Raw genomic sequence first — 15547 nt, forward strand, 5'->3', positions numbered from 1 at the left:
TGCGCCCGTCGGAGCGCCCCCGGTGCCAGTCCCCCCATCCCTCCAACCCTTTTGCTCCTGAAGGCTCACCCTGCCGCTCCCTCCTGGTCCCATATCCCCATCCTCCCACCCGTTCTGCTCCCAGGCTCTCCCGCGGGCGCTCTCTCCTCCTTGCCCCACTCCCAGGACCTTGGCACTTTCCTCCTGCACCCCCCACCCCCTCCCTGTGCCCCTGGGGCATCTTCAGGTTCGTATCTCTTCCCACCTCCCTACCTGCTGCCGCTCCGGAAGGACGCGTGGACCCAGGGACTGCACCGCTGCCGCGTACTGCGGTAGCGGCCGCTGTGTGCCTGCCCACCTCTCCGCCCTCCCACCCAGGCGCACCCAGCGCCGCTCCTGACTTTTGTACTCGGGGCTCCTGTGGGGGCTCCACTTTGCCTGGAGCATCCTGGGAGGGGGGCTCTAGTCCCTTAGCACCCTTTCCTGCCGTCCTCCCTGGCCACCATCTCCCTCCCCACCCCCACTTTCCTCCTGCTCAGCCTCACTTTGTGATTCAGCATTTTCGGGGTTGGTAACTTTCTTTGCTTCCTGGCATGGTGGGGACCAGGCTGTGGGGCTGAGGGCAGGGGGTCTCCGTCCTGCGGGTCGTGGGGTCACCTTAGGGAACAGACCTGCGCTGCCCGGTGCAGAGCAGGGACCTGCTCCTGGGGCTGGCTCTTCCGCCCCGTTCATCTGTTCCCCTGTGTTGAACCACATCCTGGGGGAGATGACATAAGTAATAGCTCTTGGGGGAAGCGGGCTATTAGGCTTTATGGAAATTAATACATCACATCCCAGGATCAGGAACACCGAGTTCTGGCCACAGCTGTCCCGCTATCTGTCATGTCAGGATTTCTTTCTCTGCAACTTCTCCTCCCCCTCAAAAACCCCCTCCAATGCCAGGAGCCAGGAGCCAGCGCCCGCTCTGCTAGGGAAGTCGGGTTGAGGTCCATGTTGCAGGGTTTGGGGACCTGCGTGTGGAGAGTCCCATCTGCCTTCCTGATTGTCCCCCGGCAAACGCATCCACCTGCAGAGCCCAGGCTGGTGGCAGTTCCTGGGCTCCTGCCCCTGTGCCCTCGAAGTGGGGGGCCCAGAGGGCATTGGCTCCCCAGGTCATGTCCATAGAGACTACGGATGCTCTCCAGGTCCACCCTCACCCCCCGCCTCGATGGCACTGCGGGTGTCTGGGCTAGAGCACATTCCCACCTCAGCAGCAGCTGCTGGGGGCTTCCCATAGGAAACCCAGGTCCAGGCCTGTGTCTCTCTCTGCTCTGCCAGTCCCCAGACCTGTGGGCACTGCCCGGCGCCTGGGGACTGAGCCAGGCCTGGAGGGGTTGGGCATGAAAAGTGTGGAACCTGGTCTCACGCTTGACACCTTCTGAGTTGGGGTGTGGAGCTGGGTGGGAAGAAGCTGGCACGCACGGATTGAACACTGGAGGGGGCAGGATGGGACACATGCCTTGCCTGGTGAGGGTCAGAGGGCAGTGAGCTCTGGGCAGGGCAGCCCGAGAGGCCTCAGACCCCGCGGCTTTCTGTCTCTCCTTTCAAGGATCTTCTAACCCCAAACGACTGAGGAGGAAGTGAGAGGCACGAGTCTTGATTTGCAGTTTCCGGGAGGGAGGCCTCCTCTAGCTGGAGCAGGAAGGCCTCCCCTGCTGTTAGAGCCCAGGCAACCGGCTTGTTGCAGGACTCTGACAGCAGGCAGCGTGTCCGTATCCTTGACTAAATTCGCAGTGACCTTCACGGAGCCAGAGCAGTTTTCTGGGGTCCCTGAATAATGGGTCAGAGCGGGGTCAACTTCAGGTATATTCGGGGAGGACCGTCTCTGAGGGTGTCCAGGGCCAAGGACCCCACACCGCTCTCCACCCCCCTTCCTGCCCAGCAGCTGGGGCTATTCACAGAGCTGCCAGCATCCCAGCCACCTGCCCCCTCAGAGGAGTCAGCAGAAGCCCAGAGGCAGTGACTCCCTCAAGTTCAGCTGTGGCCTGAACTAGGTGTTCCCCATCCTCCTCAGATGTGATGTGTTAATTTGCATAAATGCTAATGGCCATTTCCCCCAAGAGCTATCCTTATGTCATCTCCCCCGTTCATTCAGCGGCAGGGGCGGGGCCAGGTCAGGCCCCTCCCTTCCTGCCAGTTAGAGCCAGGTCACTTCTTTGGCTCTGCCCTTTGGAGGAAGCCAGCCACTGGGACGTGCAGACCTCGGCCACCCTCGGGGAAGGCCACTTTGGAGGTGTTGACGGCAGGTGTGGAGGAAGCCAGCACCCTGGGGTGTGTCCGAGTCACTGGGGGGGGCTGTTGGGAGCAGAGAATCCTTGTGACGCCATCCTGCTGACCTGGCAGGCCCCCAGAATGAGGACACTGTGGTGCTCAGATGTCAGAGAGATGGCAGGGCCTGGCCACTGGGCGGGATGACGGGGAGGAGAGATGGCACTTCCCACTGACTTCACAGCGGGTCTTGTAAATAACCCTGCGGGGTAGGCTGGTTAGCCAGGATGGGGAAACTGAGGCACGGGGGTGGTGAGACTGAGCCGGCCTCCTGGCTCCGGAGGAAGCCTTGGTTCTGTTCCTGCTGCGCTCCCTCCTCATCAATCCTTAGCCCCCCACCGACGTCAGGGTTCGATCCCAGCTCCCGGGGATGTGAAAACTGCCTTTCTCACGAGTGGGAACCCCAGCACGCTCAGCCCCCACTCACTGTGTGCCCCCCTTTCTTGGGGTGACTCTGAGGAGGCGTGGTCCTTGGCTCAGCCAGTTCAGGGGAGAAGAATGGAGCAGGGGCTCCCTGAGAGAGCACACCTGGGCCAGGGGGGGATGTCACCCTCGTTCATCCATTCACCGCGTCACTGTGAGGGTAGCCCGCAGCTCTCCGTGAGGCCTGGCCTTGGCAGGTACCATCTCCCCGCCAGGTGGGCACGCGCAGGGCTGCGTCTTCTCAGCCCTTTGCCACATCCGCTGGGGCTCAGCGGGCCTGCCTCCCCTCCCCCGTGCCCTGGGAGGCTCTGGCCCCGCACTCCAGCCGGAGGGTGTCCTGCACCGCACACCCCACTTCCCAACTCCTAGCCCTGAGGGACGGGGTCTCCGGAGGCCACGGCCTGCTCTGCCCAATGGCCACGTGGTTAACCCCAGAGACATCAGAGCTAACGCCTTGTGCCACGCCAGCGCAGCCAGGTTCGGCGAGCCTGAGGTGGGGGCGGTGAAGGATTAGGCTGGGGCTGGGTGGAACGCTGCCCTCTCTGATGGAGAGACAGCACCACGGCCTGCGAGCCGAGTCTTTATTTTATAGCAGATTCCACGAGGCAAAGCAAGGGCATGGTCACAACGTTCTCACGGGTTTCGAATCTACTCAATTACATGCACCTGGTCAAGCTTTGTTTCCTTGCTGCACCTCCCGCAGCCCACATCACTCAGCCACGTGGGACCACAGGTTCGGACCATAACCTGTCCAAACACTGTAGCCGCTCTCCACAACCCCTCCCCGTACCTGGCACCTGCCTGCCCTTACCTAGCACCGGCCTCCCTCATACCTGGCAGCTGCGTCCGTGAGCTCTCTCCTTGCAGGCAGCCTGTCTTCTCGCAGAACTGATTCCCAGTGCGGTGTGGGACGCAGATGAAACAGGGCTGGAGAAAGGGAAAGGCAGGCGCAGGGGCCCTCGCTCGGCCTCATGTCCGCGCTGCAGACGCGGTAGGCGCTCTCCCCACCGCGATCTGGAGCCCTGGCTGCTGCACATTGAGACCCATCACCCGATGCAAGGCGGAAGCCAGGCTCACGTCTCTCCTCAGAACCCACCTCACCTTCCAAGACGAAGCAGCAAACGGTTCACGCCCAGGTCCGTTTCCCCAGTAAGCACGCGACATCCCCACATCCCGGGTCCCAGCGACGCGGTATCCTGCTCACAGGGCCCTCTGTCACCGTCTTGACCCCTGGTCCTCGGGGGGAACCTGAGGGTCTGGCCCTCTGCCTCTCAGCCACTTGGCCCCCGTCTGCGTCTCCCCTTTTTCTGGATCAGCGAAATGGGATGCCTTGGGTGGAAGCATCGGGACAGTCCCTGGCACAGACACTCAGTAACGTCACGTCTAGTCACAGACTGAGCCCAACCATTGCCCTCCCTGGTGGCTCCCGGGACAGCTGGACAGAGGGTCGCTGTGCACGCACAGGGTTGGTGGGAAGAAAAGTCGCTTTTCGGGTTAACCGGTCCCTTCAGGCATCCGCTCGTCTATCCCGTCGGCAGTTTCCACGGTGCGTGATTCTGTTCCTGCCCTAAGAGGCCTTTCTGGGGACACTGTGAGGTGTGGGGTCAGGGCTCAGCCTTCCAGCCGCACCGATGGCTCGGCATCTAGTGTGACGGCGGAGAACAGGGGACACGTCAGGGCCACAGGGAGTGGGGCCCGAAACAGTCCCCAGGGTCCTGGCGCAGCTCCGCCAGCTCCTCCCTTCACCAGCCACTGGGCGAGGGGTGCCGAGGCCACACTTTGAGAAACACTTCCCAGCTCTGTTTATGGGTAAGCTTTCCCGCTCCCTCCTTAACGTAGCGCAGGAGGAAACGCTGATGGTGACAGCCCTGGCGAGGGCTTCGCCAGCATCTTCGGTTCTCTGACCCGGGAGCCTGCGTGTGTCCTGGGGGATGACCCCTGCGCTTTTGTCAGCTTGAATCTCAAGTCACACTGTCTCCGGTGCGCGGTGCGGGGTGCGGGGTGTGCATGGTGAGGTGCTCTTGTTAGCAGCGTCCCTTCTCTTGGAACGAGGTTTGGTTGGGGTGCTGGCTGTCCTAGCCTGTCCCCCGTGGTGTGGAGGAAGCAGAGCTGGGCCTGTAGCATCTCCGCCACCCCTCCGCCGCCGCCCCATCCCCCGTGGCATCTCCCCTTCCCCGAAGCCTCTCCCTGCTCTGCGGCTCCCCCCCACCTCCCGGGATTGCCTGCCCCTGTCAGTGAGGAGGAGGTATTTTTAGTCGCCCAGGCCAGGAGGTGTTCAGGTGTCAGGGACAGGAGGCCTGGAGCCATCTCCATCCATTTGCTCCTCAAAGGACACACGATGCCCAAAATAGGAACTGCGGATCCTAAGGAGCAATGGCCACCTCCCACAGGGAGAGCAGTCACCCGTGTACACTCGCCTGGAGAAGGAGGGCGGTCACCCCGCGTACACGCCCCTGGAGAAGGAGGGAGCGGGGTCCGGGCCGCCGAGGCACCGGCACCGCCTCCGGGACTTTCCCTTCATCCTGAAACACAGGTTTGGGAAAGGTGGCACGTGGACCCGCTGTCCTAACAAAAGGACCCGTTTAGGGGGACAGTCAGCCATCCTGGGCCCGATGTCGCCCGGAGGAGCCACGTGCTCCCCACCCTGCTTTGCGCCGGCCGGGCCTGGCATGGATTCGCTCCTCCCCTCACTGACCGCTGCCCGCAGGGCCCCCAGTCGGTGGGAGGAGACGCGGGGTCCAGTGCACGGGGTGGGGGAGACTACGGGGGGACTGCGTCAGGTCACGGGCAGGAAGGACAGGGTGGCCTCCTGGGTGGGGAGGGCTGCGTGCAAAGTGCAGACATGGCGGAGGGTGCTGGGGGAGACATCGGGCTGAGTGAGGATCTGGGGCACTGTGCATCCTGAGAAGACGCCTCCTGCTCCACAGGGAGCTGAGCTGGTCCTCCATGCTCCTGGGAGGAGGGTCGCTAGCCAGGGCCCGAGAGGCCCCAGCCCTACAGTGAGCCATGGTTCCCTTGGGGTCCCCTGAGCTGCTCCAGCTGCCGTGGTCACCACCACCCTACACACACACACTCACACACTCACACACTCACACAGGCAGAGACACACACACTCACAGAGACACACACACAGGACACACACACACAGACACAGAGAGACACACACACTCACACAGATAGACAGACAGATACACACACACACACACACACACACACACACACACACGGCCTGTGTGCCCACTGGGCCCTCGCTCCTGCCTCACCCTGGGCTGGAAGGTTCTAGCAAAGCCCACTGGGGTGTCGCTGGGAGGGATGCAGAAGAGAGGGTCATTCCCCACTGCCCTGCAGCATGGTAACCATGGTAACCATGAGCAACTGCTAAAGGCGCCCAGTCACCTGCTGGGCTGTATGGGTGCTAAGGGCCTGGCTGGGCCCCAGGTCTTCCCAGAGGGTCCCTGGGCAGCAGCCTGTGTGGGCGACAGGTGCAGCCCCGGGCACCCTCCCGGCCTCTGCAAGGAAAGGCACCACGGCCTGGGGACCCTTCCCCCAGGCCTCCAGGGGGAGAGGCCCCTGTCCCCAGCTCAGGCGGAATCCCCGCCTCTGAAGCAGCCGGGAGCGGGCGTTGAGCCCATTGGCTAACCCTGCCCTCATGGGCGTGATTCCATCCGGCATTTCGGGGCAGGGGTCTGGGCTCCTCCAGGCCTGAGGCCTCAGGGAAGTCTCCTCACTCTTTGAGGCCATGTAGGGCCTGAGTCCCGTCTCCTTGTTTTAGGGAGAGGGAAACTGAGGCTGGGGGGGAACTGTACTTGCTGGCAGAGTGGGGTCACCGTGTGGGGCCCCACCAGTGTCCTGTAGGTCACTCTGGGCACAGTCCATGTGGTTATTGTAGCTGATGTCCAGTCCCTCCTTGACCCTGTGGTCCGTGAGCAGGGGGCGTGTCTGTCCCAGCACCTCTGCACCCCAGCTCAGCCCTCGGCAGGCACACAGCAGGAGTGGGCTCCCCCAGAAGGTGAAGCCATGTGGGTAATGGCACAGGGAGGGTGGCCCACCCAGCAGGAGCCACCCTCTGCAGAGCTAGGAAGGGGTGTGGTACCCCAACCCCGGACTGGGCGGCTGCCGCCTAACTCGAGACCACCAGACAGCAGAACCCCCGGCAGAAAGCAAACCTATACCCAACCTTCCCTAGGGCCCTGCCCCATGCATCAGCCCCTCCTATGGAGGGTCCACCACGCATTGGGGGCTCCAGTGCCCCCCAACCCAGGCCCCTTCCTAAGCCAGGTAGTCCCACGGGGACCTGCTCATTTCCCGGTACATGTTGGAAAACTGTGGGTGTCAGGGGCAGGACCCCCATGAAATGTGGAAAGCACCCCCCCCCAGGCTGGAGGGGCACGCGCCCTACCCAGGTGCCCCACAGCCTCCACAGTGCCCACAGTCCTCCGAGGCCCCGCCCTGCAAGCCTGGACGGCTAGTCGCCCCAGCTCCCTCCCAGTGCTGATGTCCAGGGCTCAGGGCTGTGGAGGAAGAAAAGGCCACAGTCCTGACTCATGAGGTGTGATCTGGGGAACGAGGTCCTACCAGTGGCCCTTGCACGCGCCCTACCCAGGTGCCCCACAGCCTCCACAGTGCCCACAGTCCTCCGAGGCCCCGCCCTGCAAGCCTGGACGGCTAGTCGCCCCAGCTCCCTCCCAGTGCTGATGTCCAGGGCTCAGGGCTGTGGAGGAAGAAAAGGCCACAGTCCTGACTCATGAGGTGTGATCTGGGGAACGAGGTCCTACCAGTGGCCCTGGCGCCGCCCACTGCTCTCCAGCCTCCCTTCTGTCTGCTCACCGGGCCCAGGCGCTGACCTGCAGTGCACCCGCCACCTCGGGAGCTGTGGGTCCTGAGGCTGAAGGCAAGGGACCAGCCAGGGACGCCTGGAGACGGGCTCCCTGATGTCATCTTCCGCAGGCGGACACTCCAATAGCGCTTTCCCCCAGGGCACGCTCCTGCCACACCCTGCGCAACAGGCAATGCCCCAGGGAGGGCAGAGCAACCACGGCCTCTGGGGCCTGGCACCCAGCCAGGCAGAGCAGCAGGCGGGACACTCCCCGAGGCTGGGACCGCGCCAGGTGCTGAGGCAGCTGTGGTCCTGAGGCTGGCATCCTGGGCGGAGGGCCAGGGGCGCCCAGCCGCCTGGCATCTGGATGCATGCGCTCTGCCTGCTGCCCCGCTGCCTCCCCGAAAAGACCGCACACTCAGGGTTTTACAAGGAGCCACTTAATTATGCAGACAGTTCCTCCTAACTGCAGACTGTCCCAGGGCGCCCGGATTGAGTGGTCCCAGGGGCAGCCAGAGAAGGGCGGGGTTTCATGAGCAGGTCTCCAGGGGAGAGGGCCTCCCGGGGGAAGGCTCTACAGCTCAGAGCCTTCACCCCTGCAGGAAGGAGCAGGCACTTTATCTGCAGCTGGAAGACGGTGGTGGTGGTGGTGGCGGTGATGGTGGTGACAATGGTGGTGATGGTGACAATGACGGGTATGGTGGTGATGATGATGACGGTAGTGGTGATAGTAATGGTGGTGGGGATGATGATGGGGATGGTGGTGATGGTGATAATGATGGGGATGGTGGTGGTGATGGTGATGGTGGGGATGGAGGTGTTGACAGTGATGGTGGAGGGGATGATGGTGGTAATGATGGGGATGGGGATATGGGTGTGGTGGTGGTGATGATAGTAATGGTGATGGTTATAGTGGTGATGATAGTGATAGTAATGGGGATGGAGGTGGTGATGATGATGGTGATGGTGGGAATGATAGTAATGGTGATGGTTATGGTGGTGATGATGGTGATAGTAATGGGGATGTAGGTGGTGATGATGATGGTGATGGTGGGAATGATAGTAATGGTGATGGTTATGGTGGTGATGATGGTGATAGTAATGGGGATGGAGGTGGTGATGGTGGGAATGATAGTGATGGTGATGGGGATGGAGGTGTTGATAGTGATGGTGTAGGGGATGATGGGGATGATGGGGATGGGGATATGGGTGTGGTGGTGGTGATAGTAATGGGGATGGGGATGGAGGTGGTGATGATGGGGATGATAGTAATCAGGATGGTTATGGTGGTGATGATGGTGATGGTAATGGGGATGAGGATGGGGGTGATGGTGATTGTAGTGATGACAACAGCAACAACTATCATTTGTATCAGTGGCTGCCACTTGTCCCAGATCTGCTCTTTGTTGGGCCTCTGCTTAAGCCTTACAAGCATTTACTCTTTTATTTAACATTTTTAAATATTTTTTTTAATTTTTTAGAGAGAGTGGAAGGGAGAGGGATAGAGAGATAGAAACATCATCAATCTGCTGCCTCCGGCATATGCCCACCCCCAGGAGATTGAGCCTGCAACCCGGGCCTGTGCCCTGGCCAGGAATTGATCTGGCTGCCTCTTGGTCCCTGGGTTGATGCCCAACCGCTGAGCCACCCAACCAGGCCAAGCATTTGCTCTTCATCCCCAGCCACGCAGAAGCAGGCCTGTGATGAGCTGTGCTCGTGGGCGGAGCAGGTGCTGGGCCTCCCCTCGGGTCACACAGCCACCAGGGACGGCCTCCCGGCCGATGCCTCGCCCACCTCACCAGCAGGGCGGATGCTGGCCCTGGGCCTCCGTCCTGGGCCTGGGCCCCGGGATGCCAGTAAGGGAGACCCCCGCTGGCCCCCGGCTCCAGCTCCGAGCTGCAGAGCCTCCCAGGGGACCCCCCTGCTACCGAGGGTCTTCCTTTCCCTGTCCACGCACACAGCCCCCCCTGAGTCTGAGGCAGGAATCGTGGGGCTCAGGGGAGGGACCCCTCTCTACTCGCCTCACGCCTTCCTTCCTGCCGGCGGAGACGGGTGCTGTCCGCCGCCTCCGTCGGACATGCGGCAGAAGTGCTTTCCTAAGAGGGAGACGCGCACCGTGACCGGCGCGTGACAGCCTTTTGCTTTCCCTCAAGTCGTTACATGGTGTCTCCTTGGGGTCCAGCCTCTTTGCACTCTCCCCACGGGGCTGGAGTGAACACGTGTGTGCACCCGAGTTCCTTTCCTCTCTCGCACGTCATTGAAGTGGGGTTTCCGAGCCCCACCTCGGGGCCTTTCTACCTGACATTGTACCACGCGCCCCGGAGGCAGTGTGCGGGTCGCTCCATTGCGGCTGGGGCCTCCCCGGCAAGGAGTATTGTCGCTTAAAACCCCGTGTTCCTGTTCACGATGTGACGGCAGAGGCGGTGCCTGGCGGGTCCCTGTTGCGCGTGTTTAACCCGCAGAGCCTGTGGGTGCAGAGCAGCATCATGCAGACCGCGGGCGGCGCGGCCCTGGCGAAGGCTGAATGGCGCCGGCCGGGCTCGTGGTGCTGGGCGCAATCCTCTTTGAAACCGCGTGTGACTTATTCTCCGTCCCCTGGAGAGCAGGGGCGCCGGCAGCCCCTCGCAGAGATCTGCGGACACTTCCCTGCAGGCTCTCCCCCTCTCCACAACCCCTCCCCCTTTCCCCCCCCCCAAGGTGTGGAACCGGGACAGGGCTGGGACACGGGCCAGGCCCCCACAAAGGGCCGCTCCCCCAGAGAAGGCCGCTTCTCTGCTTTCTATGCAACTCTCTATGGTTAGAGGCTTTAAAAGGTTAGCTGGGCCCTGGGCGGTGTGCTCAGTGGTTAGAGCGCCGGCCCTGCTTGCTCCAAATGGTTGTGGGTTCGATTTCTGGTAAAGGGTATGTACCTCGGTTGTAGGTTTGATCCCCAGCCCTAGTGGGGCATGTACAGGAGGCAACCAATTGATGTCTTTCCGTCTCCCTCCCTCCCCTCCACTCTCTAAAAATCAATGGAAAAAATATCCTCAGGTGAGGATTAAAAAATACATACATACATACATACATACAAGGTTAGGAGGGAATGCGTCTCCTAGGCCACCGCCAGAACGAATTCCCACGGGAGGGGCGGGGCAGGGTGGCCACACTTACCCTCTCTTGGGCCTGGAGCTGAGGGGGGGTGTCCCTCAGGCCTGGTGTTGGCCCGAGACCCTCGCGTTCCTTGGCTTACAGACACCTCACTCCCGTCTCTGCCTGCGTTCTCACGTTGCCTCACCTACAGGGCCTGTCCTCACCTCTGCTTCTAAGACGCCTGGCAGTGGATCGGGGCCCACCCTGGTGCAGGAGGGCCTGTCTGGGAAGCCCCACCATGCTGGCCTCCCCCTCCCGCTCTGGGTGTAAGCGGTTAACACCCCCCCTGCCCCAGAAACGAAGGAAGCAGCTTGGAGCCTGTGCATCTGTCCATCCGTCCATCCTGGAGCCGGGCCACCGCTGCTCCCTCCGTGTCAGCTGCTCCCAACCGCTGAGTCAGGCTCCAAAAGCGGTCATGCCAGTCATCACGGGCATCTCGGGCAAGGCTGTTTGCTCTCTCCCTCCCTGAGCCCCGTTCTTTCTACCTTGGCTCCGTGAAAAGGCTTTCCGTCTGGCTATGGGGCGACACAGCATTTCCTCTCCCCTCCTGTGGAGACCCCCACAGGAGCGGGGTACGCCGCCCTCCCCACAGACACTGGGCATCGCTGTCACTCCTGCCCTCGCAGGTCCTCGCAGGAAGGGGGTTGGTGTGAACCCGGATTCCCCCTTCCTCTGTCTCTAGCGGGTTATCCCGCTCAGAGGTGGATGCGGAGGTTCCGTGTCTGCTGCTCTGAGAGGTACTCGGGTCACTGCAGCTGCAGCCGCAGCCTCGGTCCAGGAGGCACCAGAAATGCATCTCAGTCATCCATGGTGGTGGTGGTGCTGGAGGTGGCAGCGGCGATGAAGGTGGAGGTGGCGGCAGCAGTGGAGGTGTTGGAGGTAGTGGAGGTGGTGGTGATGGTGGACGTGGACGTGGACATGGTGGAGGTGAAGGTGGTGGAGGTGGCAGGGGAGGTGGTGAAGGTGGAGGTGGAGGTGGTAGTGGAGGTGGTGGAGGTGGTGAAGGTGGTGGTGGAGGTGGAGGTGGTGGTGGTGGAGGTGAAGGTGGAGGTGGTGAAGGTGGTGGAGGTGGAGGTGGAGATGGAGGCGGTGGTGGCTGCAGGGGGGGCGGGGTGTGGATGCGTTGCCACAGCCCCGAGGTTTGAAATGGCTCCTGTGACTCATGGAAGCCTGGAGTGAGAGCTCAGACAACATCACAGGGAAAGGGAGCCCCAGGAGGGAGGCCCCTCTCAGCCCTGCCCCGGGGTCCCCCTCCCCCTCAGCTGTCAGGGAGCAGAGCTGGGAGGGGCCAGCAGGTGAGTCTAGGGGTCAGTGGGAGGCCCCTTCCTCTGAGGCTGCAGTGTCCGCAGGTGGCGGCGGTCCCAGGGCTTGTCTCCCTTTGGGGGCGGCTGCTGGTGACTCAGCCGTCCCTGTCCTAATGGTCCCTGGACAACGGAAACCTAATGATTGTGGCTTTTTAACAACATCTCCAGAGCCCCAAATCAGCACCAGCCATGAAAACACCACAAACAAGAGACCCGTCCTTCGTAGCTGTCTGTGGGTGGACGGGGTCCTTCCAGGATGCTTGAGCGCGTGACAAAACAGGGCAGGGGCAGCAGACGCGGGCGGGAAAGGGCCACAGAGTCCATCTCTAGGCCTCACGGGCCAGTGGTCTCTGTCACAACTCGTCAACTCCACTGCTCGAAAGCAGCAGAAACAATATGTGAACGAAAGGGTGTGGCTGTGTATCAATAAAACTTTATTTATAAAAACAGGTGGGGGGCCGGATTTGGCCATTAGGCAGACCTCTGATCTATGTATGACATGGAAAAAAAGGGACAGCCACGGAAATGAAATGAAGACAAGTGATGCCCACAGCACTGCCCTTGAGGGGTCATTGTGTGTCAGGAGGGGGACCCCTCAGGTCCAAGGTGACCCCATGCTGCCTGCTGGCCAAGCCCCTGGCCTCACTGCCCGGCAGGGGTGCCGGGAGGAGGGGAGAAGGCACAGAGGCCCTGTGTGCTCCGATCCCCATTAACCCGCTTTCCTTTGCCCGTCAATCTGATTTCCCATCGCCCGCAAAGGAGGCGCCTGATTAACCTGTTCCGGGTAAACCCTGAGCCCTCCTCCTGCCACTCTCTCCGCAGTGCCTCCCCGGACAGCCGGCCGCGATGAGGCTGCTACCTCGGGTGCAGGACTATCTGGGTGTCTGTTTTGCCTCATTTATTTTTGATTGGCGTTGCTCACACAGACTGTATGTTCTCGTCCTCATGTCTGCGATGCAATAAGCGTAGCATTTTAAAAGCCTGCGTGTGCCGCCTCATGAGCGGGGCAGACGAGTGCCGGCCCTCGGCCTCTGCTGGGAACACGCCTCAGAGACGCGTCCGCGTCCCCTGCACCCAGTGACCGTCCCGTCCTGCGGAAAAGGCGGGTTTGATGGTTGGAGGCCTGGGGACATGGAGTGTCCTCCTGGTGCCACGGGCAGAGGAGGTGCCAGGGGCCCACCTGAGCAGCAGCCGGGGACCGTCACTGGGCAGGCTGAGCGCGTCCCTCGTGAGGCACATCCCTCGTGAGGCACATCCCGGTCGAACGACCCGGGTGAGGGTTTCGGGCGCTCATTCACCAAGTCCTCGCCCAGCCCCGGGGGTGGCGCTGCTTGTTGGCAGCCACTGCAGACAGCGGAGAAGCCCAGGCCCAGAGTGGTTCAGTGGCTGCCAGCGTTGGCAGACCTCTGGTCTATGACGTTGAAAATGAAATCAAGACAGAAGTGATGGTCCTGGGAGACCCGCCTCGGAGCCACAGCCTGCGGCTGCCCCAGCAGAGAGGGAGCCACGGAGCCACCCCACCCCCGCCGCCCCAAGGGTGAGCTCATCTCGGCTTTCCTAGATTGGGGGGGGGGGGGGGGGGGCAAAGGCAGAAGCCGGGGCGTCTCGGCAGGAGCCCACTTGAGGGTCTAGGCGGGATCCTTTCAGGGCCCACGGAGCTAAGCCCTGGGTTCGATGAGGTGTCTTCATGGCCTTTCTTGACGTTTGGGAAATTTGCATAACGTGTCACTGGGGAGGAGTCTCCCAGGAAAAAAACACAGGGAGAGTTTCAACCTCGAAGGCTTGCATTCAGAAGCCGGGGCGTCTCGGCAGGAGCCCACTTGAGGGTCTAGGCGGGATCCTTTCAGGGCCCACGGAGCTAAGCCCTGGGTTCGATGAGGTGTCTTCATGGCCTTTCTTGACGTTTGGGAAATTTGCATAACGTGTCACTGGGGAGGAGTCTCCCAGGAAAAAAACACAGGGAGAGTTTCAACCTCGAAGGCTTGCATTTGCGCGAAGGCTCTGTGAGGCCTCCCACACGTGATGCGAAGCGACTCAGATGTGGATCATTGGTGGGGGCAGTGCTGAGCGCGCACCAGTAAATCCCGTGGACCGGGCTGTGGCCCTGCCTCCTTCATCGCGCCCCCTCCGCAGTGAGGTGTGGAACGGGGACGGGCAAAGGCTGCAGATCCCGAAGCCACCCAGATGTCTGCCTTCTGGTGTCAGTGATTAGGGGGGATGAGCGTGTCCAATCCCGGAGAGCAGGCTGTGATCCCCTGAGATGAAAACTCATACCCCAGGGCTGGCTGGGAAGTCGTTAAACCACCCGACATCCGCCTAGCAGAAGACAAACTAAATCCCAGCGACCGGGAGTGTCGTGGAGCTGCGCGGAGCGCTCTGCGGGGACACGAGAGGTAAAGTCCAGGACGCGCCCAGGAGCCAGTGGGCAGCGGGGGCAGGGAGGCGTGTGGCCCAGAAGGCTGTGTGCGAAGCGGATGGGGGTGGTGGGCGCCCGGGGCTCTGCCTCTGCAGGAGTGAGGGGGCCTCCTACTCGGCACAGGGACAATGGAGAGGGGTCGTCCCGGGCAGGGCTCTGCCAGCCTCTCCCACGGAGGACCAGAGCGAACATGTGTTGGGCTTGGGGCACAGCAGTGTGGCCAGCTGCTCCACCTGCCGTGTCGCAGGAATGCGGGGTGGACAGTACGTCCTGAACTGAACATGTGTGTCCCAGGATCCATACGTTGAAGCCCCGATCCCGACGGGACGGCATTAGGAAGTGTGGCCTCTGGGTGGTGCTTAGCTTTAGGTGCGTCCTGAGGGCAGTGGGGGGGTGGTGTCCCGCGATGGGTGGTGTGCTTATAAGACGGGGAGAAACCGGGAAACCAGTGCTCACCGCCCGCCTGTGAGGACAGCAAGGCTGTGGCCGTGTGCAGGCCAGGAAGCAGCGTCCCCAGAACCCCAGTCCGCCGGCACCTTGATCTTGGACTCCGGCCTCCAGGACTGGGAGGGACACGTCTGCTGCTGGCACCCCCACGCCGGGCATTTCTTAATGGCAGCGCGAGCTGACCAGGTGACAGTGAGCGTGGCTGTGTCCTCCTGCGACGTTATTTGTGGACACTGAGATTTGAAGTCTCGTTTTCTCCATGTGCCATGCAATATCATTGTTTTCTCTTTCCTCCGGCCACTTAACATGCAAGCACAGGTGTGGAGAGCGGCCACAGCGTTTGGACGGGTTCAAGCCTCGGACTAATGAGAGGGCACGGTCCTCTCGTGGCAAAGCCACGTGCAAGTCCCAGCACAATTATAGCCAAAGGCTGTGGCTGTGAGCTTGACCGTATGGTCCAAACCTGTGGTCCCACGTGGCTGAGTGATGTGGGCTGCGGGAGGTGCAGCCAGTGCTGCCAAAACAAAGCTTGATCAGGTGCATGCAATTGAGTAGATTCGAAACCCGAGAGAACATTGTAAACATCTTGACCTGCCCTGACTTTGCCTCGTGGAATCTGCTATAAAATAAAGACTCGGCTTGCAGGCCGTGGCGCTGTCTCTCCATCTGAGAGCAGCGTCCCACCCAGCCCCAGCTTTATTCTCTTGTCTGTCTTCTCCGTCCTTC

The 15547-nt window shown here is 61.6% G+C and overlaps 2 protein-coding genes across 6 annotated transcripts in view; one reads left to right on the forward strand and one right to left on the reverse strand.

Moving 5' to 3' along the window:
* The window catches only part of NPHP4 (nephronophthisis 4), a 98379-nt gene extending 97861 nt beyond the window's left edge, over nucleotides 1–518 (reverse strand). Inside the window, exon 1 of the mRNA XM_014546192.1 lies at nucleotides 253–518. The gene's annotated coding sequence lies outside the window, so the exon portion shown is untranslated. The remainder of the gene's footprint in view (nucleotides 1–252) is intronic.
* KCNAB2 (potassium channel, voltage gated subfamily A regulatory beta subunit 2) overlaps nucleotides 1–15547 on the forward strand; it is a 62183-nt gene that overhangs the window by 493 nt on the left and 46143 nt on the right. For 4 of the 5 annotated variants that reach the window (XM_014546165.1, XM_014546167.1, XM_014546168.1 and 1 more), the window contains exon 2: nucleotides 2188–2193. The gene's annotated coding sequence lies outside the window, so the exon portion shown is untranslated. Of the gene's footprint in view, nucleotides 1–2187; nucleotides 2194–3618; nucleotides 3846–15547 lie in introns of those variants that run through there. The other variant, XM_014546166.1, reaches the window with a different exon arrangement.

The sequence above is a fragment of the Myotis brandtii genome, unplaced genomic scaffold, assembly GCF_000412655.1.
Source record: "Myotis brandtii unplaced genomic scaffold, ASM41265v1 scaffold434, whole genome shotgun sequence".
Taxonomy (NCBI): domain Eukaryota; kingdom Metazoa; phylum Chordata; class Mammalia; order Chiroptera; family Vespertilionidae; genus Myotis; species Myotis brandtii.